The sequence below is a fragment of the Physeter macrocephalus genome, chromosome 6 (assembly GCF_002837175.3).
Source record: "Physeter macrocephalus isolate SW-GA chromosome 6, ASM283717v5, whole genome shotgun sequence".
Taxonomy (NCBI): Eukaryota; Metazoa; Chordata; class Mammalia; order Artiodactyla; family Physeteridae; genus Physeter; species Physeter macrocephalus.
In genome coordinates, this window is record NC_041219.1 from 52,975,020 (window position 1) to 53,000,867 (window position 25,848).

A 25,848-nucleotide genomic window follows, 5' to 3' on the forward strand; every position below is an offset into this window, starting at 1 on the left:
ATTTTAAAAATTAGTTTGTTTATTAAGTGTATGTATTCTGGATACAAGTTCTTTATCAAAAAATATTATTTTACATATATTTTCTCTCAGTCTGTGGTTGTCTTTTCTGAAGTTTAGAATTTTGATGAATTCTAATTTATCAATTTATTCTTTTATGGTTGTGCTTTTATCATCATATCTAAGACAATTTTTCCTTGCCCAGGGTCACAAAGGTTTTCTCTTATGTTTTCTTTTTTTTTTTTTTTTTTGGCCGTACCTCATGGCATTCGGAACCTCCCTGACCAGGGAGTGAACCCGCACCCCCTGCAGTGGAAGCATGGAGTCTTAACCACTGGACCACCGGGGAAGCAAGCCCCTCTTATGATTTCTTTAAGAAGTTTTATTGTTTTAGATTTTATATTTAGGCCTATGATCCATTTTGAATTGGTTTCTGCGTATGTTGTGAGGCATTAATCAAATTTGTTGTTGTTTTTTTGAGTATGTTATAGCACCATTTGTTGAAAACGCTGTCCTTTATTCACTGAATTGCCTTTGTCCTTTTGTCAAGAATCAGTTGCCTGTATATGTGTGGGCTCACTTCTGGACTGTTTATTTCATTATTGAATTTGTTTTTAGGCTGATACCACACTGTCTTGATAACTGTAGTTTTGTAATAAGTCTTAAAATTAATTAATATTAGTAATGTTCACTCTTTTGTTCATTCTCTGTTGTTTTGGCTCTTTTATGGCCTTTGCATTTCCATATGAACTAAAAATTTTTTTTCATTTATTTATTTATTTGGCTGTGTCTTGTCTTTTGTTGTGGCGCTCGGGCTTCTCTCTAGTTGTGGCTCTCAGGCTCCAGAGCGCGTGGGCTCAGTAGCTGCGGTGCGTGGGCTTAGTTGTCTCGTGGCATGTGGGATCGACCAGGGATCAAACCTGCGTCCCCTGCATTGGAAGGTGGATTCTTAACCACTGGACCACCAGGGAAGTCCCTCCATATGAATGTTAGAATTACTGAGATTTTGATTGGGATTGTGTTGTATATATAGATCATTTTGTGGAAAATTGACCTTTTAATAGTATTTAGTATTCGCTCTCTGTTCAGATTTTCTTCAGTTTCTCAGAGGAAAATTTTATATTTTTCAGTTGAGGTCCTACCTTTTGTTAGATTTTTCCTGAAGCATTTTATACTTTTTTTATTCTGTTGTACATTTTTAAAAATTCCAATTGTTCTTTGCTAGTTTACAGAAATGGCTTTGAGTTTTTTATATTGAGCTTATATCTAATTGTCCTAAACTCACTTCTTTTAGCAGTTTTTTTGTAGATTCCATTGGATTTTCAACATAGATGATAATGTTATCAGCAAATAAGACAGTTTTGCTTCTTTCCCATCTGGTACCTCTTATTTTTCTTGCCGTATTGCTGTCTAGAACTTCCCATAAAACATCAGGTAGAAGCAGCCAGAGCAGACATCCCTGTCTTGTTCTTCATCTGAGGGATAACATTCAGACTTTCACCCTTTTCCTTTTGATTTCTTCCTGAACCTATGCGTTATTTAGAAGTATGTTAATTTAGTTTCAGATACTTGGGAATTTTTCAGAGAGCTTTCTATTATTGATTTTTTTAACATCTTTATTGGAATATAATTGCTTTACAACATTGGTTAGTTTCTGCTGTATAACAAAATGAATCAGCTATATGCATACATATATCCCCATATCCCCTCCTTCTTGCGTCTCCCTCCCACCCTCCCTATCCCACCCTCCCTATCCCACCCCCTAGGTGGTCACAAAGCACCGAGCTGATCTCCTTGTGCTGTGCAGCTGCTTCCCACTAGCTATCTGTTTTACATTTGGTAGTATGTTTCTTTTTATGGCTGAGTAATATTCCATTATATATATGTGCCACATCATCTTCATCCATTCATCTGTTGATGGACACTTAGGTTGTTTCCATGTCCTGGCTATTGTAAATAGTGCTGCAGTGAACATTGTGGTACATGACTCTTTTTGAATGGCAGTTTTCTCCAGGTGTATGCCCAGTAGTAGGATTGCTGGGTCATATGATGGTTCTGTTTTTAGTTTTTTAAGGAACCTCCATACTATTCTCCATAGTGGCTGTATCAATTTACATTCCCACCAACAGTGCAAGAGGGTTCCCTTTTCTCCACACCCTCTGCAGCATTTATTGTTTGTAGATTTTTTGATGATGGCCATTCTGACTGGTGTGAGGTGATACCTCATTGTAGTTTGGATTTGCATTTCTTGAATGATCAGTGATGTTGAGCATCCTTTCATGTGTTTGTTGGCAATCTGTATATCTTTGGAGAAAGGTCTATTTAGGTCTTCTCCGGGCTTTCTGTCCAGTTCCATTGATCTATATTTCTGTTTTTGTGCCAGTACCATACTGTCTTGATTACTGTATCTTTGTACTGTACTCTGAAGTCCGGGAGCCTGATTCCTCCAGCTCTGTTTTTCTTTCTCAAGATTGCTTTGGCTCTTCAGGGTCTTTCGTGTTTCCATACAAATTGTTTAATTTTTTGTTCTCGTTCTGTGAAATGCTATTGGTAGTTTGGTAGGGATTGCATTGATATGTAGACTGCTTTGTGTAGTACAGTCATTTTCACAATGTTGATTCTTCCAGTCCAAGAACATGGTATATCTCTCCATCTATTTGTATCATCTTTAATTTCTTTCATCAGTGTCTTATAGTTTTCTGCATACAGGTCTTTTGGATCCTTAGGTAGGTTTATTCATAGGTATTTTTTTCTTTTTGTTGCAGTGGTAAGTGGGAGTGTTTCCTTAATTTCTCTTTCAGATTTTTCATCATTAGTGTATAGGAATGCAAGAGATTTCTGTGCATTATTGTTGTGTCCTGCTACTGTACCAGATTCATTGATTAGCTCTGGTAGTTTTCTGCTAGCATCTTTAGGGTTCTCTATGTATAGTATCATGTCATTTGCAAACAGTGAGAGTTTTACTTCTTCTTTTCTGATTTGGATTCCTGTTATTTTTCTTCTCTGATTGCTGTGGCTAAAACTTCCAAATCTATTATTGATTTTTAACTTAATTCCATTTTGGTCAGATTAGTTACTTTATATGACTTGCATCCTTTAAAATTTATTGAGCCTTGTTTTGTGGCCCAGAATGTGGTCTCTCTTGCTAACTATTCTGTGTATACTTGAAAAGAGTACTTAGTCTGTTATTGTTGTCTGCAGTGTTCTATGAATGGCAATTCAGGAATTTTGTATCTTTTAACACAAAAAGGGTGAAATAAGAAATGGATTCATTTCTCTTTCCCCAAGTTCATAGTGAGAATCCTTGGAAATCCTGCCATCTCTGTCTACTAGCTGAGGAGCAGTCTCCTGATTGGAATGACAGCTCTGAACTGGAGGACATTATTTCATTAGTGCACTAAGCAGCCGCAGAGGTTACCTGATTGGCTACTGAATAATTAAATGAAATTGCTTGTAATTCTTTGAGCATACACAGAACTAATTAAATTAACCCTTTATTGCCCAGTATGCCTGGGGTATTCTTTAATGAATATAGAAGAGCCTAAAATCCTTGAAAACTCTGAGGTAAAGATGTTTCAGTCAATTTCAAGAGAAGACCTTATTTAAGTGGCATATTAAATAAAAATAAAGATAAAACAAAAATAATACAGATTCAGAAACTATAGTCCTCTGACAACTTGAATATTCCTTTAATTAACTGATTTTGGAGTCTTAGTGGAAAAGCTTCTATACCAGCATTTCTTTTACATAGCCAGTTTTACTCTTCGAGGAGATTTCACTGTAAAAGCATTTCCTTGGTTATTTCATCATATCCTTGCATCAGCCTGTGAGACACAGAGTCAGGTTAGTGAAAGAGAAGACTGTACTGGATTATAAATCACCGCAGGTGAACAAAATATGGACTAGAATCTCAGAATTGGGAGAGTTCTTGGATAAGGTGATGGACATCTGGTGGTTGAGGACATTAAGATGCAGAAAAGTCAGTGGTTGTCCAATAGCCATTCTCAACAGGGGGTGACGTGCCCCTCTGAGGACTTTGGTAGTGTCTTGAGACATTTTTGGTTGCCACAAGTTGGGACATGGGGGCTACTAGTATCCAGTGGGTAGAAGCCAGGGAAATTGCCAAATATCCTACAATCCCCAGAACAGAACAGTCCTCTGGCTCAAAATGTCAATATTGCTGAGCTTAAGAAAGGTCTTCATTCAGTTGATCTTGAGTTTTTATTAGAACCTGGATCTCCAAAACTGCTTCCAGTGACTTACGTAGTCTCATCATTAGCTGCTATTATGTTTCATTCTTTTCAACTTCATTTTTAAATATCGAGGTAAAATTCACATTAACATAAAGTTAACCATTAACCATTTTAAAGTGTACAATTCAGTGACATTTAGTAAATTCAATATGTTGTGCAACTGCCATCTCTGTGTAGTTCCAGGACACTTCCATCACCCCAGGAGGAGACCCCACACCCTTTAGAGGACACTCCATCCCCTGCCCCAACTCTGGCAACCACTAGTCGTCTTCTGTCTCTGTAGATTTTATTTTATTTTTTTAAATTTAATTTTTACGTCTCTGTGGATTCTAAATTCTCTTTATGTGGTGCTTTGGAAAGAACACTGGACGAGAAGTCAGGAGAGTGGGCGTGACATCTGGGGTCCCCATTCTTTTCTTACTGTCAGTGATGGGGGCAAAGCGTTCACCCGACCTAAGCCCCCGTTTCCCCTTTATTTATGTTGCTCCCAGCCCAGTAGCCAGAATATTTTTCTGCTTTACACGAGATCTTTAAAATCCGAAATTCTAGCCCACAGTCTTTTTGCTCAGAATTTTTGTTGGATATCTGTAACAGAATTAAAATTCTACACTGATTTCTTTCTTACCCAGGATGCTTCTGAGCCACCTTCCCAGGTGCTGAACTAAATGTCCTTGCATTGATGTGCTCAGAATTAGAGACTGAAGTGCTTAGGGAAGTCAATTCATCCCATTACTAAACATAAATGTATTTGGGGTCACCTAATTTAGCACCTAACTTGTATTGCTTTGTAACTAAAAAAAAAACGACAAACCCAAACGAAGTATAATCCTATATTCTCATTCCTGCTTAAAACCCTCCAATGGCTACTTCTTGCATTTAGAATAATTCCTGAATTCCTTACCCTTGTATAGTAGGGTCCCCACAGTCTTTCTGCTCTCACGGCCTGGCTTGTGCCATCCTCTCCCTAGCTCTTGTGGCCACAAGAGCCTTTTTTTCTCTTAAAGGCTCCCAGCTCCTTAAGGCCTCTGCACCAGCTGTTGCCTCTATCTGGAAGGCATAGGGGAACCTGCCTTGTACTAGTTTTCAAATCTCAGCTCAAATGTCATCTTGGTGAAACCTTCGCTGATTATTCTGTCTATCTATGGCTTGTTTTAAAAATTTAAAGTGAGTATTGTAGAGAGAATAATACAGTGAGTTGCCATTATGCGTACCGTTGCTCATGGTCACCCAGTTTAAAGTAGCCCTGCCTCTCTTCCTGTCACTCTCTGTCATACTACTCCTTTCAGTTTTCTTTTTCTGCAGTTACCTTTTCTGTTTACCCCCCAGAAGTTTCTTCGAGCAGGCATCTTCGTCTATCCTGTTGACTCTTGAGCCCCTAGTGCCTGGAATATGTCCCTGTGTCTGTGTACATAGTAGGTGCTCAGTAAATATTTACTGAATGAATGAATGAAATGAAATAAACTTCTGCACATCAGGGACTGTGTTTAATGCATATTTGTCTTCTTACCTGTGCCTGATATAGAGCCGCTGCACACGCAGTCACCACTCTAGTAACCCTCTTGCAGGACTTCTTTAATGGAAAGAAGGAGAGTATACTTTGCTTCCATTTGCTTTCAGATCACTCTGCTTGTATAATAAGATTGGAGATTTTTTCCTCTTGCCAGATTCACTTGGTTTTTAATCTCAGTTGTTGTCTGCTCATAGGTAATTTGTAACACATTCTAGAAGCCCACATTTATCTTGTCTTTTCCTGATTGGTTGTTTCTAGAACTGTGGAAGGTAAGATCATCAAGGTTTAACTCCCAGTTTTACACATGAGGACTTTGCCCAGAGTCATATGGTAAGGTAGTGGGTTCGTTTGGGATTGGAAACAAGACCCAAGCCTAGCAGTTGACAATACTGAATCATTTTCTCATTGTTTCGTATTTATGAGTTCTGTTTTATTAGTTGGACTCTTAATTTCTTTGTAATCGGGGCCCTGTATTGTACTCTGAGTACCTTCCGTAGCTTTAATTTATTTATTTTTATTGGAGTGCGTTTGCTTTACAACGTTGTGTTAGTTTCTGCTGTACAACAAAGTGAATCAGCTATACATATACATATTATCTCCTCCCTCTTGAGCCTCACGACCCCCCACACCCCCACCCAATATAGCCTTTAACACCAAGCACAGAGTAATGTTTTTGGACTAGGAGAATAATGTAAGGGCATTGCTTTATTTGAGAATTAATTTAATTTAGTATTACATTTCTCCCTGCCTTATGGGAAGAGACGCCAGAGGGCAGATCTTGCTTACTTGTGCAATGGGTATGTACAAGAGTTGGGAATGGGGCATATGAGACCGGGAGGGTTAACAGAAGGCTGCAGATGGAGGCTTCGCTGTTGGCGTGAGTCCATCACTTCCTGCTTCCAGTCCAGTGTGAAAGACCATCTGGGCCTCCCCTGAGTACAAGAATGTGATGTAATGGACGTGGGATGTAAAAGCTGGGTTTTGCTGAAAGTAATTGTCAGGTTAGGTAGATTTGGAAATGTTCAGTACAGAGACGGGATACATAGGACTGAAGACTTGCACTAGGTAGTTCCTAATCTATGACATCTCTTTCCACTACTCTAGTAAAATCCAGAACATTGGTTACCTTGGTTCCAATTTTAATTTTTTTATCAAAAGAAAACTTAAGTAAATGTCAAAATTAATAGTACCGTTTCTCACAAAGTTGATTGTAAAAACTTTAGAAGATTGAGATAGGCAAAAAAAGAAAAAAATGATTATTTATAATTAGTTATTTTGAGCCTATGTAGGTCTGTTTATATACATGCAGACATATACTTTAAAAATTTTTTTAATAAAATTTATTTATTCATGGCTGCATTGGGTCTTCATTGCTGTGCGCAGGCTTTCTCTAGTTGTGGCGAGCGGGGGCTACTCTTCGTTGTGGTACACGGGCTTCTCATTGTGGTGGCTTCTCTTGTTGCGGAGCACGGGCTCTAGGTGCATGGGCTTCAGTAGTTGTGGTGCATGGGCTCAGTAGTCGTGGCTCACGGCCCTAGAGCGCAGGCTTAGTCGTTGTGGCGCACGGGGCTTAGTTGCTCCGCGGCTTGTGGGATCCTCCCGGACCAGGGCTTGAACCAGTGATCCCTGCATTGGCAGGCGATTCTTAACCACTGCGCCACCAGGGAAGTCCACCCCCACCCCTGACACCACCACATATTTTTCAAGTATATGTCTGGGCCTTCCCTGGTGGTGCAGTGGGTAAGAATCTGCCTGCCAATGCAGGGGTCACGGGTTCAATCCCTGGTCCGGGAGGATCCCACATGCTGCGGAGCAACTAAGCCCCGTGCGCCACATCTACTGAGCCCACGCGCCTAGAGCCCGTGCAATGCAACAAGAGAAGCCACCGCAATGAGAAGCCCGTGCACCACTACGAAGAGTAGCCCCTGCTCGCCACAACCAGAGAAAGCCCGCGTGCAGCAACGGAGACCCAACGCAGCCAAAAATAAATAAATGATAAATAAACTTATTTAAAAATTCCAAGTAAAAAAATAAAATATGTGGTGTCATTATAACATTATATGATATAGTTTTATTTCTTTTTAAAAGTAATACATAATGAACATTTTCCATGTTAACATGCAGATCTGTACTGTTGTTACAATCAGACGTGACTATGCTATCATTTATTTACCCACTTCCTCTGTTGTTGGACATCTGGGTTTTCCCCAATCTTACGTACGCTGACAGTGCTAAGATGGCATCTTTGTATATGTGTGTACATGACTCTTTCCTTAGGATAGTGGAATTTCTCTACTCATGGTTATGTACGTTTTTTTTAAGTGATGTTTTTGATTGTCATGACCGATATTCTAGAAGCTTGCCTCATTTCTCCTGCATGTTGAATGAGTGATGATCCATAGCTGTGGCTGCAGTTTTGGTGTTCTTATTGTAACTAGAAACGATTGGGGAAGGGTAATTCTGTGTATTCAGTCTGGTTCCCCAAAGTAAGGCAATAGGAATTGTCACCATTGAGTCTTAATGGTGCGACCAAAGCCAGTTAATAAAGTCATGCTGTTATTTTCTTAGAGCTACACTTCATTGTCTGTTTCTGGCTTTTCTTTCCATTTTAATTCCCTGCCCTGCCCCTGTACCCTGCAGCTACTTCTTCTGTGTGTGCCTGAAGCAGGCCTGGGTTTTGGCTTAGCTCCCATTCTTCGGGCTGAAGAAGGCTTTGGCTCCCAGGACAAAATTGTGTATCACTTGCTAATTTTCACACTGGGGGAGGGGTGTGAGGACTGTTTCAAATCCCTGCTGCCTTCAGAGGAGGTAACTGATGGCAGATGCTGCCTCGGGGGCAGCGAAAAGTTGGAGAACCTTTCTTTCCAGAGGCTCTTGTGAAGGCAAATGAGGACTTCTGAGGTTTGGGAGATTGTGTCTGGAAGTCCCTCTGTATCCCTCAAAGCTCTTTGAAGTAATTGGAGAAGCTTACAAGTGACTTAAGTCTCCATTAGTGGGGTATTGTGTCTCTGTGGGGATGGGTGGGGCCGGAGCCATCCAGAGCCGCCTCCTTTCTCAGGGTCTGTTTGTTTGTGCATCTGCACTCTGTCCCTCTAGGGGCGTGTCCTCTTTTGGTTGACAGGCTGCAGTCAGACCTTTGATTGCCCGTTGCTGCAGTTTTCTTCGGGAAACGCCCGACACCCCACTGTAAAGCTGCTCCGAGGTGGTGAGCGTCTGACCTCAGCCCACTGCCTTGCGTGGGGTGCACAGACTTTCCCTTGACCTTGTTGGGGGCACCTTCTGCAGAGCCTGTAGGTAGCTGTGAGGCTAGTTTTAGATGAGGGGGATCTGTGATGATTGTGGACCCTCGTATAAAGGGTCAGAATCAGAAAATTATTCTTGTGGGGAGAACAATGAAAGGAAGCTTATAGTTCTGACCTTGGAAGCTGGAGTGTGGAGAAACACAGGAATGAGTTGTGTACTCGCAGGTTCTGACTTCCTTTGCAAGGTTTCTCTTTTCCAGGCACTTACCCTTCAAGACCTAGAGTCACACTTGGAGGCCATAGTGTCTGTTTGTGCTTAGGCTTTGCTTTTAACTAGGCTTTGCTTTTAACTGTTCGTAAGCGGATCCTGAATGCGCTGGCCTGTCTTGGCGGTGGTTGCCCCGTGTGGTCACACTCATTAATTAGTCCGACCGTGGTTTGGCTCGTTCCTCCCCCGGCACTGTCCGGATCCGCGTGTCTGAGCAGCAGGAAAGTGGAATGGTTGGTCTCAGAGGACCATCTCCGCTGCAGGACCTTAGGTCCAGTTTTCCATTTGGCATTTTGGACCTGCCCTCCTCTCCAGATGTTCTGTAGGCTAGATGTGCAGTTTTGATTGATTGATTGATTGATTGACTGCTGTGTTGGGTCTTCGTTTCTGTGCGAGGCCTTTCTCCAGTTGCGGCGAGTGGGGGCCACTCTTCAGCGCTGTGCGCTGGCCTCTCACTGTCGCGGCCTCTCCCGTTGCGGAGCGCAGGCTCAGTAGTTGTGGCTCAGGCTTAGTTGCTCCGCGGCATGTGGGATCTTCCCAGATCAGGGCTCGAACCCGTGTCCCCTGCATTGGCAGGCAGATTCTTAACCACTGCGCCACCAGGGAAGCCCTAGATGTGCAGTTTAAAACTAGTCCAAGTTTCACAGGCATTTGGAGGACGGAGTCTAAAATCACTCTAGGTCTCTAGAAGACAGAGGTTCTCGATGATGACCAAGTTTTGAATTGTATTGCAAGTACTTTGTTGTTGATTATGAATTACCTTAGTTGGCAAAGGATACGCATAAACGATTAATTTGAGCAGATGTAATCTTTTCGTTCACTCTCTAGGATGGGCGAAAACTTGTTGGGGTGAGGAGTTGAGTGGATCACAGCTAGTAGGGGCCAGAGTCTGTCCATCATTCACCTTAGCCCTTCTTGGTGATCTTTCCTGTTGGAGCATGCCTACGTGTTTAAGGAGTCTGTTTGTAACCAGTGATTAATTCCAGAAGTGTGGTTTTAAAAGTGAGAGTTGCCTATGCACGATGTTAAAATACTTTTTATTAAGTTGTCTCTTATTTAGATGATGGAAAAGTGTAAGCTGGTGACTCAGTTCACTTAGAAGCTATTTGTATTGGTACCTTTCAGGTCTAGCAGTGGGCACCTAAGTGTTTGAATAAATGAATCAGTAGATGAAATGATTTTCTTCTTGCTATTGAACTGTACCTGTTGACAGGCACTTGGCTTTTAGTCCAAGTCACTGACTTCAGTATCACTTTTCTTGTCTTCTTAGAAGGTTCAGCATTCTGCCCTGCCTTTTTGGCCCAGTGTTTTCATTCATTATGCTGCTGCTTATTAGGTGAACTGATTTCCTGCTATAGATTTCAAATAAAGAATTTTATAACTAATAGAGTAATTCAGATGTAAATTGGGACATGACTGGCACTTTGGGTATAATTTATTGGAGCACAGGCAGTATGACATGGCCCATAGTTTCCTTCTTATTTTATATTGTTCCTCTAGAGAGATACCCATAGATGGACAACATTTTCTGGGTGATTCCAGGTTAGTACTTTACAGTGTCCAATTCCACTAAATCCTAGGTTCTCCAGTTATTTCATGGTGTTGTAAAACTCAAGGCACTCAAGATAAAATTTTAATTCACCTATAGAAATAATCCCCTATAAAAGGCTACAAGGTACAAAACTAAGGTATTGTACAGTGTCTGAAATCACCCCCTTTGCTATAAACTAGAGAGAAGGAAAAGTGAAATGTTTGTACATTATAATAAAAGAGAAAGGTCATCTCATCTTTTCACATGTGCTAGTGTACAGTAGCATTACCTTTTAGTACCATGTGTGAGCTCTGTGGGGCTGCAGTTGAAAGGAGATAATTTAGTGGCCAAATACATCTGAACTCTCGGAAACAATGTGACCTATGATATAATACATCGAAGTATAGTAAAAATCTGAAAATCCAGCATGTATTCCAGAAAATCCTGATGGTATAGCATCTGTGTACTAACCACTAGGCGTACAAAGAGATTTTTTTCTTTTTTTGCGGTACGCGGGCCTCTCACTGTCGTGACCTCTCCCGTTTCGGAGCACAGGCTCCAGACGCGCAGGCTCAGCGGCCATGGCTCACGGGCCTAGCCGCTCCACGGCATGTGGGATCTCTTCCCGGACCGGGGCACGAATCTGTATCCCCTGCATCGGCAGACGGACTCTCAACCACTGCGCCACCAGGGAAGCCCCGTCTTTTTATTTCATATATAATTTATGATGGCCTCAAGCCAGTAGCAGATGTGTAGTGATAGTGGGGTGGGGTAACCTTAGTGATATACCACCAGAAAACAGCACTAAGAAAGTGAATTGAATAAGGTAAAAACAGAAATGTGACCATTCAGGATTTCAATATAGGTTATCTACATCGACTGGTATAAATTTTGTTTTTATTTAAATTTTTTTATTGAAGTATAGTTGATTTACAGTGTTGTGTTTCTCCTGTACAGTAGAGTGATTCAGTTATACATATGTATACATTTCTTTTTAAATATTCTTTTCCATTGTGATTTATCATAGAATATTTAATATAGTTCTCTGTGCTATACATAGGACCTTGTTGTGTATGGTGTTAATTTTTATACATAAGGGTAATGTTTATTTACTTTAAATAGGAAAAGAAACTTGCACTTTATTCTGATTTGTTAGATTGTTCTCCCTTCAGGGTCCACAGCCCTTTAATACGTAGCACAGCTTCTACACTAATCCACTCAACAAATCCTCTTTTACAAGCCGTTTCTGCAGTACTGAAGAATTCTATTTATATTTGTGGATATTTCTTAATGTAAGATTATTTAATCAACTATGTTTTCAATAAAATTGTACCTGCATATGTTGTATTATAGTTCACTTAAGTTACCATACTTTCTACCATTGAAATGTCCACCACACAGAGCAGAAGACGAGAAGGTGTTGACTAGCCTCCCGCAGTCAGAAAATCTGAGTCCAGGCCACAGTGGATTGATTAGCAGTTATTCTGCCTTTTGCTTTTCGCTTGCCTTATTGGTGGAGAGGAAAGACGCCTGGTAGCACATCTTCCCGAGATGATGGTTGTGTTTACAAGTGAGTCAGAATTTAGAGTTTAAAAATGTAGACTTCAGCAATTTCATTTTATCTGTATACTGCAAATAATTTGAAGCTTTTAATCTATCCATCAATCATCCATCCATCCATCCATCCATCCATCTATCTGTAGCGTCCAACTGAGCACAGACTTTCTTCTTCCATTTAAATTTCATTCACTGGAGATTTGAGGCCTCATCACTGCTTCCTGAGGCCCAGTATACTGATGATTTCTGGGAAGAAACTTCGTAGGATTCTTTTTAATATTTCCAGGTCTTTCGCATTCTGTGTTGGGGAGGTTGAGATGGTGAAATTAAGAAGCCAGCAGTTAGTGCTGAGGGAGTCGAGTGCCCTGTTTACGGAAATACCTTTGAACTCGATCCCCTTAATAGTGATGAGTTTCATGTAAAATGTTTGGACTTAGGCAAGTAAGGTATGTGTAGAGTCCAAAGTAAGTTAGAGACACAAAGAAAGGAGTAGTGATTTTTATCTTTATTAAAGTGCTTCAAAATGATTGCTAATACTGAATTTAGAATTCATTAATTTTGTGAGTGAAGAAGATGGAATATATACCCTTTTAATTGTTTTCTTTTTCTAGACCTTTATTGTTCCTTACTGATTTTTGTGTTGGTTTCCTTGGCTGTCAAATATTGATCAATTCCTTCCCCTCATTAATGCTCTGAATGGTAGAGTGGGTGAGGCAAAAGAGGATGTTAGTTAAGGGCTTGGGCTCTAAACTGTCTGGATTCAGATCTCAGTCATACTGTGAATGGACCGAGACTATCTAATTACTTTTCCAGTTTGGACCATTAGATTGTTGCAGTGCTTTGCCTTTTTAAAAAAAAGTAATAAAGTACCAATGGATATCAAATGTGCACATTTATGATTATTTCCATATGATAAATTCCTGAGAGGGCTAGTCTTTTTAAAAGTCTCTCCGTATAATGTCACACTGAAGTGTTCAGATGTGTTCTTTCACAACAGAGGAACTTCTTTTAAGAATTTAAAATTGCTTCATCACACAGCTAGCAGTTTGGTGAGTGTTTTTGCCCATGCTGATTCTTGAGGAATAGACTTAATTTCTTTCTTTTTTTTTATTTTAAAATAAATTGATTGATTGATTGATGGCTGGCTGGCTGGCTGTGTCGGGTCTTCGTTGCTGTGTGCAGGCGCTCTCTAGTTGCAGTGAGTGAAGGCTACTCTTCGTTGGGGTGCGTGGGCTTCTCATTGCGGTGGCTTCTCTTGTTGATGATAAATAAACTTATTTAAAAATTCCAAGTAAAAAAATAAAATATGTGGTGTCATTATAACATTATATGATATAGTTTTATTTCTTTTTAAAAGTAATACATAATGAACATTTTCCATGTTAACATGCAGATCTGTACTGTTGTTACAATCAGACGTGACTATGCTATCATTTATTTACCCACTTCCTCTGTTGTTGGACATCTGGGTTTTCCCCAATCTTACGTACGCTGACAGTGCTAAGATGGCATCTTTGTATATGTGTGTACATGACTCTTTCCTTAGGATAGTGGAATTTCTCTACTCATGGTTATGTACGTTTTTTTTAAGTGATGTTTTTGATTGTCATGACCGATATTCTAGAAGCTTGCCTCATTTCTCCTGCATGTTGAATGAGTGATGATCCATAGCTGTGGCTGCAGTTTTGGTGTTCTTATTGTAACTAGAAACGATTGGGGAAGGGTAATTCTGTGTATTCAGTCTGGTTCCCCAAAGTAAGGCAATAGGAATTGTCACCATTGAGTCTTAATGGTGCGACCAAAGCCAGTTAATAAAGTCATGCTGTTATTTTCTTAGAGCTACACTTCATTGTCTGTTTCTGGCTTTTCTTTCCATTTTAATTCCCTGCCCTGCCCCTGTACCCTGCAGCTACTTCTTCTGTGTGTGCCTGAAGCAGGCCTGGGTTTTGGCTTAGCTCCCATTCTTCGGGCTGAAGAAGGCTTTGGCTCCCAGGACAAAATTGTGTATCACTTGCTAATTTTCACACTGGGGGAGGGGTGTGAGGACTGTTTCAAATCCCTGCTGCCTTCAGAGGAGGTAACTGATGGCAGATGCTGCCTCGGGGGCAGCGAAAAGTTGGAGAACCTTTCTTTCCAGAGGCTCTTGTGAAGGCAAATGAGGACTTCTGAGGTTTGGGAGATTGTGTCTGGAAGTCCCTCTGTATCCCTCAAAGCTCTTTGAAGTAATTGGAGAAGCTTACAAGTGACTTAAGTCTCCATTAGTGGGGTATTGTGTCTCTGTGGGGATGGGTGGGGCCGGAGCCATCCAGAGCCGCCTCCTTTCTCAGGGTCTGTTTGTTTGTGCATCTGCACTCTGTCCCTCTAGGGGCGTGTCCTCTTTTGGTTGACAGGCTGCAGTCAGACCTTTGATTGCCCGTTGCTGCAGTTTTCTTCGGGAAACGCCCGACACCCCACTGTAAAGCTGCTCCGAGGTGGTGAGCGTCTGACCTCAGCCCACTGCCTTGCGTGGGGTGCACAGACTTTCCCTTGACCTTGTTGGGGGCACCTTCTGCAGAGCCTGTAGGTAGCTGTGAGGCTAGTTTTAGATGAGGGGGATCTGTGATGATTGTGGACCCTCGTATAAAGGGTCAGAATCAGAAAATTATTCTTGTGGGGAGAACAATGAAAGGAAGCTTATAGTTCTGACCTTGGAAGCTGGAGTGTGGAGAAACACAGGAATGAGTTGTGTACTCGCAGGTTCTGACTTCCTTTGCAAGGTTTCTCTTTTCCAGGCACTTACCCTTCAAGACCTAGAGTCACACTTGGAGGCCATAGTGTCTGTTTGTGCTTAGGCTTTGCTTTTAACTAGGCTTTGCTTTTAACTGTTCGTAAGCGGATCCTGAATGCGCTGGCCTGTCTTGGCGGTGGTTGCCCCGTGTGGTCACACTCATTAATTAGTCCGACCGTGGTTTGGCTCGTTCCTCCCCCGGCACTGTCCGGATCCGCGTGTCTGAGCAGCAGGAAAGTGGAATGGTTGGTCTCAGAGGACCATCTCCGCTGCAGGACCTTAGGTCCAGTTTTCCATTTGGCATTTTGGACCTGCCCTCCTCTCCAGATGTTCTGTAGGCTAGATGTGCAGTTTTGATTGATTGATTGATTGATTGACTGCTGTGTTGGGTCTTCGTTTCTGTGCGAGGCCTTTCTCCAGTTGCGGCGAGTGGGGGCCACTCTTCAGCGCTGTGCGCTGGCCTCTCACTGTCGCGGCCTCTCCCGTTGCGGAGCGCAGGCTCAGTAGTTGTGGCTCAGGCTTAGTTGCTCCGCGGCATGTGGGATCTTCCCAGATCAGGGCTCGAACCCGTGTCCCCTGCATTGGCAGGCAGATTCTTAACCACTGCGCCACCAGGGAAGCCCTAGATGTGCAGTTTAAAACTAGTCCAAGTTTCACAGGCATTTGGAGGACGGAGTCTAAAATCACTCTAGGTCTCTAGAAGACAGAGGTTCTCGATGATGACCAAGTTTTGAATTGTATTGCAAGTACTTTGTTGTTGATTATGAATTACCTTAGTTGGCAAAGGATACGCATAAACGATTAATTTGAGCAGATGTAATCTTTTCGTTCACTCTCTAGGATGGGCGAAAACTTGTTGGGGTGAGGAGTTGAGTGGATCACAGCTAGTAGGGGCCAGAGTCTGTCCATCATTCACCTTAGCCCTTCTTGGTGATCTTTCCTGTTGGAGCATGCCTACGTGTTTAAGGAGTCTGTTTGTAACCAGTGATTAATTCCAGAAGTGTGGTTTTAAAAGTGAGAGTTGCCTATGCACGATGTTAAAATACTTTTTATTAAGTTGTCTCTTATTTAGATGATGGAAAAGTGTAAGCTGGTGACTCAGTTCACTTAGAAGCTATTTGTATTGGTACCTTTCAGGTCTAGCAGTGGGCACCTAAGTGTTTGAATAAATGAATCAGTAGATGAAATGATTTTCTTCTTGCTATTGAACTGTACCTGTTGACAGGCACTTGGCTTTTAGTCCAAGTCACTGACTTCAGTATCACTTTTCTTGTCTTCTTAGAAGGTTCAGCATTCTGCCCTGCCTTTTTGGCCCAGTGTTTTCATTCATTATGCTGCTGCTTATTAGGTGAACTGATTTCCTGCTATAGATTTCAAATAAAGAATTTTATAACTAATAGAGTAATTCAGATGTAAATTGGGACATGACTGGCACTTTGGGTATAATTTATTGGAGCACAGGCAGTATGACATGGCCCATAGTTTCCTTCTTATTTTATATTGTTCCTCTAGAGAGATACCCATAGATGGACAACATTTTCTGGGTGATTCCAGGTTAGTACTTTACAGTGTCCAATTCCACTAAATCCTAGGTTCTCCAGTTATTTCATGGTGTTGTAAAACTCAAGGCACTCAAGATAAAATTTTAATTCACCTATAGAAATAATCCCCTATAAAAGGCTACAAGGTACAAAACTAAGGTATTGTACAGTGTCTGAAATCACCCCCTTTGCTATAAACTAGAGAGAAGGAAAAGTGAAATGTTTGTACATTATAATAAAAGAGAAAGGTCATCTCATCTTTTCACATGTGCTAGTGTACAGTAGCATTACCTTTTAGTACCATGTGTGAGCTCTGTGGGGCTGCAGTTGAAAGGAGATAATTTAGTGGCCAAATACATCTGAACTCTCGGAAACAATGTGACCTATGATATAATACATCGAAGTATAGTAAAAATCTGAAAATCCAGCATGTATTCCAGAAAATCCTGATGGTATAGCATCTGTGTACTAACCACTAGGCGTACAAAGAGATTTTTTTCTTTTTTTGCGGTACGCGGGCCTCTCACTGTCGTGACCTCTCCCGTTTCGGAGCACAGGCTCCAGACGCGCAGGCTCAGCGGCCATGGCTCACGGGCCTAGCCGCTCCACGGCATGTGGGATCTCTTCCCGGACCGGGGCACGAATCTGTATCCCCTGCATCGGCAGACGGACTCTCAACCACTGCGCCACCAGGGAAGCCCCGTCTTTTTATTTCATATATAATTTATGATGGCCTCAAGCCAGTAGCAGATGTGTAGTGATAGTGGGGTGGGGTAACCTTAGTGATATACCACCAGAAAACAGCACTAAGAAAGTGAATTGAATAAGGTAAAAACAGAAATGTGACCATTCAGGATTTCAATATAGGTTATCTACATCGACTGGTATAAATTTTGTTTTTATTTAAATTTTTTTATTGAAGTATAGTTGATTTACAGTGTTGTGTTTCTCCTGTACAGTAGAGTGATTCAGTTATACATATGTATACATTTCTTTTTAAATATTCTTTTCCATTGTGATTTATCATAGAATATTTAATATAGTTCTCTGTGCTATACATAGGACCTTGTTGTGTATGGTGTTAATTTTTATACATAAGGGTAATGTTTATTTACTTTAAATAGGAAAAGAAACTTGCACTTTATTCTGATTTGTTAGATTGTTCTCCCTTCAGGGTCCACAGCCCTTTAATACGTAGCACAGCTTCTACACTAATCCACTCAACAAATCCTCTTTTACAAGCCGTTTCTGCAGTACTGAAGAATTCTATTTATATTTGTGGATATTTCTTAATGTAAGATTATTTAATCAACTATGTTTTCAATAAAATTGTACCTGCATATGTTGTATTATAGTTCACTTAAGTTACCATACTTTCTACCATTGAAATGTCCACCACACAGAGCAGAAGACGAGAAGGTGTTGACTAGCCTCCCGCAGTCAGAAAATCTGAGTCCAGGCCACAGTGGATTGATTAGCAGTTATTCTGCCTTTTGCTTTTCGCTTGCCTTATTGGTGGAGAGGAAAGACGCCTGGTAGCACATCTTCCCGAGATGATGGTTGTGTTTACAAGTGAGTCAGAATTTAGAGTTTAAAAATGTAGACTTCAGCAATTTCATTTTATCTGTATACTGCAAATAATTTGAAGCTTTTAATCTATCCATCAATCATCCATCCATCCATCCATCCATCCATCTATCTGTAGCGTCCAACTGAGCACAGACTTTCTTCTTCCATTTAAATTTCATTCACTGGAGATTTGAGGCCTCATCACTGCTTCCTGAGGCCCAGTATACTGATGATTTCTGGGAAGAAACTTCGTAGGATTCTTTTTAATATTTCCAGGTCTTTCGCATTCTGTGTTGGGGAGGTTGAGATGGTGAAATTAAGAAGCCAGCAGTTAGTGCTGAGGGAGTCGAGTGCCCTGTTTACGGAAATACCTTTGAACTCGATCCCCTTAATAGTGATGAGTTTCATGTAAAATGTTTGGACTTAGGCAAGTAAGGTATGTGTAGAGTCCAAAGTAAGTTAGAGACACAAAGAAAGGAGTAGTGATTTTTATCTTTATTAAAGTGCTTCAAAATGATTGCTAATACTGAATTTAGAATTCATTAATTTTGTGAGTGAAGAAGATGGAATATATACCCTTTTAATTGTTTTCTTTTTCTAGACCTTTATTGTTCCTTACTGATTTTTGTGTTGGTTTCCTTGGCTGTCAAATATTGATCAATTCCTTCCCCTCATTAATGCTCTGAATGGTAGAGTGGGTGAGGCAAAAGAGGATGTTAGTTAAGGGCTTGGGCTCTAAACTGTCTGGATTCAGATCTCAGTCATACTGTGAATGGACCGAGACTATCTAATTACTTTTCCAGTTTGGACCATTAGATTGTTGCAGTGCTTTGCCTTTTTAAAAAAAAGTAATAAAGTACCAATGGATATCAAATGTGCACATTTATGATTATTTCCATATGATAAATTCCTGAGAGGGCTAGTCTTTTTAAAAGTCTCTCCGTATAATGTCACACTGAAGTGTTCAGATGTGTTCTTTCACAACAGAGGAACTTCTTTTAAGAATTTAAAATTGCTTCATCACACAGCTAGCAGTTTGGTGAGTGTTTTTGCCCATGCTGATTCTTGAGGAATAGACTTAATTTCTTTCTTTTTTTTTATTTTAAAATAAATTGATTGATTGATTGATGGCTGGCTGGCTGGCTGTGTCGGGTCTTCGTTGCTGTGTGCAGGCGCTCTCTAGTTGCAGTGAGTGAAGGCTACTCTTCGTTGGGGTGCGTGGGCTTCTCATTGCGGTGGCTTCTCTTGTTGCGGAGCACGGGCTGTAGGTGTGCGGGCTTCAGTAGTTGTGGCACGTGGGTTCAGTAGTTGTGACACACAGGCTCAGTAGTTGTGACACACGGGCTTAGTTGCTCCGCGGCATGTGGGATCTTCCTGGACCAGGGCTCGAACCCGTGTCCCTTGCCTTGGCAGGTGGATTCTTAACCGCTGCGCCACCAGGGTAGCCCCGAGACTTAATTTCTGATGGACTTTCTTACATAAATTCAACAAGTTTCTGTTGTGTGACTTTTAGTAGAGGATAAATTTAAATATTGGCCAGCAGCAGCCTTTGGCTACCATTAAGTTTTCTTTGAGGGTCACCTCTTGGTAATTCAGTTTCACTTTATAAAATGGGAAATTTTCTGTACTGTACTTCTTCGAGAAGCAATAATTACTTTTAGTTCTATGGAAGGAAAATTTTTTATAGCAGCTTAATAAGTTGTAGTTAAAGTATCATTGATGAATTCGCTGGTCAAGTTTGCAAAAAGTGAGGAAAAAAGTGTTAAGGAGTCAAAGTGTTTTGCTACAATCTGTGCTTAGGGTGAAAGGTAAAATTGTGGCTTCCTGGAATTTCCTTGGAAGCAGAGCTTCTGGGTAGCCAAGATTACTATATATTGCAGAGTTTACCACTATTTACGAACTTATGGCCTAAATTTATTTGAGAAGAAATCTGGATAGAATGTATTTAACTTCCCAATCTTTAAAAAAAAAAATTCATCAACTTTATTTTTAAGTGTACAGTTGAGTTTCAGCAACTATATACACCTGTGTAACCACCACCCCAAACAAAATACCGATGATTTCATTCCCCTAAAAGTTCCTCATCCCCCTTCAAGTGATGTCTCCCCTCCAGAAACATACACGCACCCGGTCCCATGCAGTCGCTGGGGTGAGCTCTATCACTACAGACGAGATTTGCCCGTCTTGGAAAGTAAATAGAATCACGTGTATTCTTTCATCTGAGCAGCAGGAAAGTGGAATGGTTGGTCTCAGAGGACCATCTCCGCTGCAGGACCTTAGGTCCAGTTTTCCATTTGGCATTTTGGACCTGCCCTCCTCTCCAGATGTTCTGTAGGCTAGATGTGCAGTTTTGATTGATTGATTGATTGATTGACTGCTGTGTTGGGTCTTCGTTTCTGTGCGAGGCCTTTCTCCAGTTGCGGCGAGTGGGGGCCACTCTTCAGCGCTGTGCGCTGGCCTCTCACTGTCGCGGCCTCTCCCGTTGCGGAGCGCAGGCTCAGTAGTTGTGGCTCAGGCTTAGTTGCTCCGCGGCATGTGGGATCTTCCCAGATCAGGGCTCGAACCCGTGTCCCCTGCATTGGCAGGCAGATTCTTAACCACTGCGCCACCAGGGAAGCCCTAGATGTGCAGTTTAAAACTAGTCCAAGTTTCACAGGCATTTGGAGGACGGAGTCTAAAATCACTCTAGGTCTCTAGAAGACAGAGGTTCTCGATGATGACCAAGTTTTGAATTGTATTGCAAGTACTTTGTTGTTGATTATGAATTACCTTAGTTGGCAAAGGATACGCATAAACGATTAATTTGAGCAGATGTAATCTTTTCGTTCACTCTCTAGGATGGGCGAAAACTTGTTGGGGTGAGGAGTTGAGTGGATCACAGCTAGTAGGGGCCAGAGTCTGTCCATCATTCACCTTAGCCCTTCTTGGTGATCTTTCCTGTTGGAGCATGCCTACGTGTTTAAGGAGTCTGTTTGTAACCAGTGATTAATTCCAGAAGTGTGGTTTTAAAAGTGAGAGTTGCCTATGCACGATGTTAAAATACTTTTTATTAAGTTGTCTCTTATTTAGATGATGGAAAAGTGTAAGCTGGTGACTCAGTTCACTTAGAAGCTATTTGTATTGGTACCTTTCAGGTCTAGCAGTGGGCACCTAAGTGTTTGAATAAATGAATCAGTAGATGAAATGATTTTCTTCTTGCTATTGAACTGTACCTGTTGACAGGCACTTGGCTTTTAGTCCAAGTCACTGACTTCAGTATCACTTTTCTTGTCTTCTTAGAAGGTTCAGCATTCTGCCCTGCCTTTTTGGCCCAGTGTTTTCATTCATTATGCTGCTGCTTATTAGGTGAACTGATTTCCTGCTATAGATTTCAAATAAAGAATTTTATAACTAATAGAGTAATTCAGATGTAAATTGGGACATGACTGGCACTTTGGGTATAATTTATTGGAGCACAGGCAGTATGACATGGCCCATAGTTTCCTTCTTATTTTATATTGTTCCTCTAGAGAGATACCCATAGATGGACAACATTTTCTGGGTGATTCCAGGTTAGTACTTTACAGTGTCCAATTCCACTAAATCCTAGGTTCTCCAGTTATTTCATGGTGTTGTAAAACTCAAGGCACTCAAGATAAAATTTTAATTCACCTATAGAAATAATCCCCTATAAAAGGCTACAAGGTACAAAACTAAGGTATTGTACAGTGTCTGAAATCACCCCCTTTGCTATAAACTAGAGAGAAGGAAAAGTGAAATGTTTGTACATTATAATAAAAGAGAAAGGTCATCTCATCTTTTCACATGTGCTAGTGTACAGTAGCATTACCTTTTAGTACCATGTGTGAGCTCTGTGGGGCTGCAGTTGAAAGGAGATAATTTAGTGGCCAAATACATCTGAACTCTCGGAAACAATGTGACCTATGATATAATACATCGAAGTATAGTAAAAATCTGAAAATCCAGCATGTATTCCAGAAAATCCTGATGGTATAGCATCTGTGTACTAACCACTAGGCGTACAAAGAGATTTTTTTCTTTTTTTGCGGTACGCGGGCCTCTCACTGTCGTGACCTCTCCCGTTTCGGAGCACAGGCTCCAGACGCGCAGGCTCAGCGGCCATGGCTCACGGGCCTAGCCGCTCCACGGCATGTGGGATCTCTTCCCGGACCGGGGCACGAATCTGTATCCCCTGCATCGGCAGACGGACTCTCAACCACTGCGCCACCAGGGAAGCCCCGTCTTTTTATTTCATATATAATTTATGATGGCCTCAAGCCAGTAGCAGATGTGTAGTGATAGTGGGGTGGGGTAACCTTAGTGATATACCACCAGAAAACAGCACTAAGAAAGTGAATTGAATAAGGTAAAAACAGAAATGTGACCATTCAGGATTTCAATATAGGTTATCTACATCGACTGGTATAAATTTTGTTTTTATTTAAATTTTTTTATTGAAGTATAGTTGATTTACAGTGTTGTGTTTCTCCTGTACAGTAGAGTGATTCAGTTATACATATGTATACATTTCTTTTTAAATATTCTTTTCCATTGTGATTTATCATAGAATATTTAATATAGTTCTCTGTGCTATACATAGGACCTTGTTGTGTATGGTGTTAATTTTTATACATAAGGGTAATGTTTATTTACTTTAAATAGGAAAAGAAACTTGCACTTTATTCTGATTTGTTAGATTGTTCTCCCTTCAGGGTCCACAGCCCTTTAATACGTAGCACAGCTTCTACACTAATCCACTCAACAAATCCTCTTTTACAAGCCGTTTCTGCAGTACTGAAGAATTCTATTTATATTTGTGGATATTTCTTAATGTAAGATTATTTAATCAACTATGTTTTCAATAAAATTGTACCTGCATATGTTGTATTATAGTTCACTTAAGTTACCATACTTTCTACCATTGAAATGTCCACCACACAGAGCAGAAGACGAGAAGGTGTTGACTAGCCTCCCGCAGTCAGAAAATCTGAGTCCAGGCCACAGTGGATTGATTAGCAGTTATTCTGCCTTTTGCTTTTCGCTTGCCTTATTGGTGGAGAGGAAAGACGCCTGGTAGCACATCTTCCCGAGATGATGGTTGTGTTTACAAGTGAGTCAGAATTTAGAGTTTAAAAATGTAGACTTCAGCAATTTCATTTTATCTGTATACTGCAAATAATTTGAAGCTTTTAATCTATCCATCAATCATCCATCCATCCATCCATCCATCCATCTATCTGTAGCGTCCAACTGAGCACAGACTTTCTTCTTCCATTTAAATTTCATTCACTGGAGATTTGAGGCCTCATCACTGCTTCCTGAGGCCCAGTATACTGATGATTTCTGGGAAGAAACTTCGTAGGATTCTTTTTAATATTTCCAGGTCTTTCGCATTCTGTGTTGGGGAGGTTGAGATGGTGAAATTAAGAAGCCAGCAGTTAGTGCTGAGGGAGTCGAGTGCCCTGTTTACGGAAATACCTTTGAACTCGATCCCCTTAATAGTGATGAGTTTCATGTAAAATGTTTGGACTTAGGCAAGTAAGGTATGTGTAGAGTCCAAAGTAAGTTAGAGACACAAAGAAAGGAGTAGTGATTTTTATCTTTATTAAAGTGCTTCAAAATGATTGCTAATACTGAATTTAGAATTCATTAATTTTGTGAGTGAAGAAGATGGAATATATACCCTTTTAATTGTTTTCTTTTTCTAGACCTTTATTGTTCCTTACTGATTTTTGTGTTGGTTTCCTTGGCTGTCAAATATTGATCAATTCCTTCCCCTCATTAATGCTCTGAATGGTAGAGTGGGTGAGGCAAAAGAGGATGTTAGTTAAGGGCTTGGGCTCTAAACTGTCTGGATTCAGATCTCAGTCATACTGTGAATGGACCGAGACTATCTAATTACTTTTCCAGTTTGGACCATTAGATTGTTGCAGTGCTTTGCCTTTTTAAAAAAAAGTAATAAAGTACCAATGGATATCAAATGTGCACATTTATGATTATTTCCATATGATAAATTCCTGAGAGGGCTAGTCTTTTTAAAAGTCTCTCCGTATAATGTCACACTGAAGTGTTCAGATGTGTTCTTTCACAACAGAGGAACTTCTTTTAAGAATTTAAAATTGCTTCATCACACAGCTAGCAGTTTGGTGAGTGTTTTTGCCCATGCTGATTCTTGAGGAATAGACTTAATTTCTTTCTTTTTTTTTATTTTAAAATAAATTGATTGATTGATTGATGGCTGGCTGGCTGGCTGTGTCGGGTCTTCGTTGCTGTGTGCAGGCGCTCTCTAGTTGCAGTGAGTGAAGGCTACTCTTCGTTGGGGTGCGTGGGCTTCTCATTGCGGTGGCTTCTCTTGTTGCGGAGCACGGGCTGTAGGTGTGCGGGCTTCAGTAGTTGTGGCACGTGGGTTCAGTAGTTGTGACACACAGGCTCAGTAGTTGTGACACACGGGCTTAGTTGCTCCGCGGCATGTGGGATCTTCCTGGACCAGGGCTCGAACCCGTGTCCCTTGCCTTGGCAGGTGGATTCTTAACCGCTGCGCCACCAGGGTAGCCCCGAGACTTAATTTCTGATGGACTTTCTTACATAAATTCAACAAGTTTCTGTTGTGTGACTTTTAGTAGAGGATAAATTTAAATATTGGCCAGCAGCAGCCTTTGGCTACCATTAAGTTTTCTTTGAGGGTCACCTCTTGGTAATTCAGTTTCACTTTATAAAATGGGAAATTTTCTGTACTGTACTTCTTCGAGAAGCAATAATTACTTTTAGTTCTATGGAAGGAAAATTTTTTATAGCAGCTTAATAAGTTGTAGTTAAAGTATCATTGATGAATTCGCTGGTCAAGTTTGCAAAAAGTGAGGAAAAAAGTGTTAAGGAGTCAAAGTGTTTTGCTACAATCTGTGCTTAGGGTGAAAGGTAAAATTGTGGCTTCCTGGAATTTCCTTGGAAGCAGAGCTTCTGGGTAGCCAAGATTACTATATATTGCAGAGTTTACCACTATTTACGAACTTATGGCCTAAATTTATTTGAGAAGAAATCTGGATAGAATGTATTTAACTTCCCAATCTTTAAAAAAAAAAATTCATCAACTTTATTTTTAAGTGTACAGTTGAGTTTCAGCAACTATATACACCTGTGTAACCACCACCCCAAACAAAATACCGATGATTTCATTCCCCTAAAAGTTCCTCATCCCCCTTCAAGTGATGTCTCCCCTCCAGAAACATACACGCACCCGGTCCCATGCAGTCGCTGGGGTGAGCTCTATCACTACAGACGAGATTTGCCCGTCTTGGAAAGTAAATAGAATCACGTGTATTCTTTCATATCCTCCCCAGCCTAGTTCAGTGTATGGGGCATACTTTTACCTGGTCCCAGTAACTGTGCATCCTTAAACCTGCTCTGCACTGCAGCACGGTGATTAATTTCATCTCTCCTGAGCAGTGTATGCCTCTGCCCTAATTTTAGTAGTTCCACACTTAGGTTCGGGGGTGGGTCTCTTGTACTAGCTTTTTAAAGGAACTAGCTTTTTTTTTTTTTTTTTTTTTTTTTTTTAGCGGTACGCAGGCCCCTCACCTCTGTGGCCTCTCCCGCTGCGGAGCACAGGATCCGGA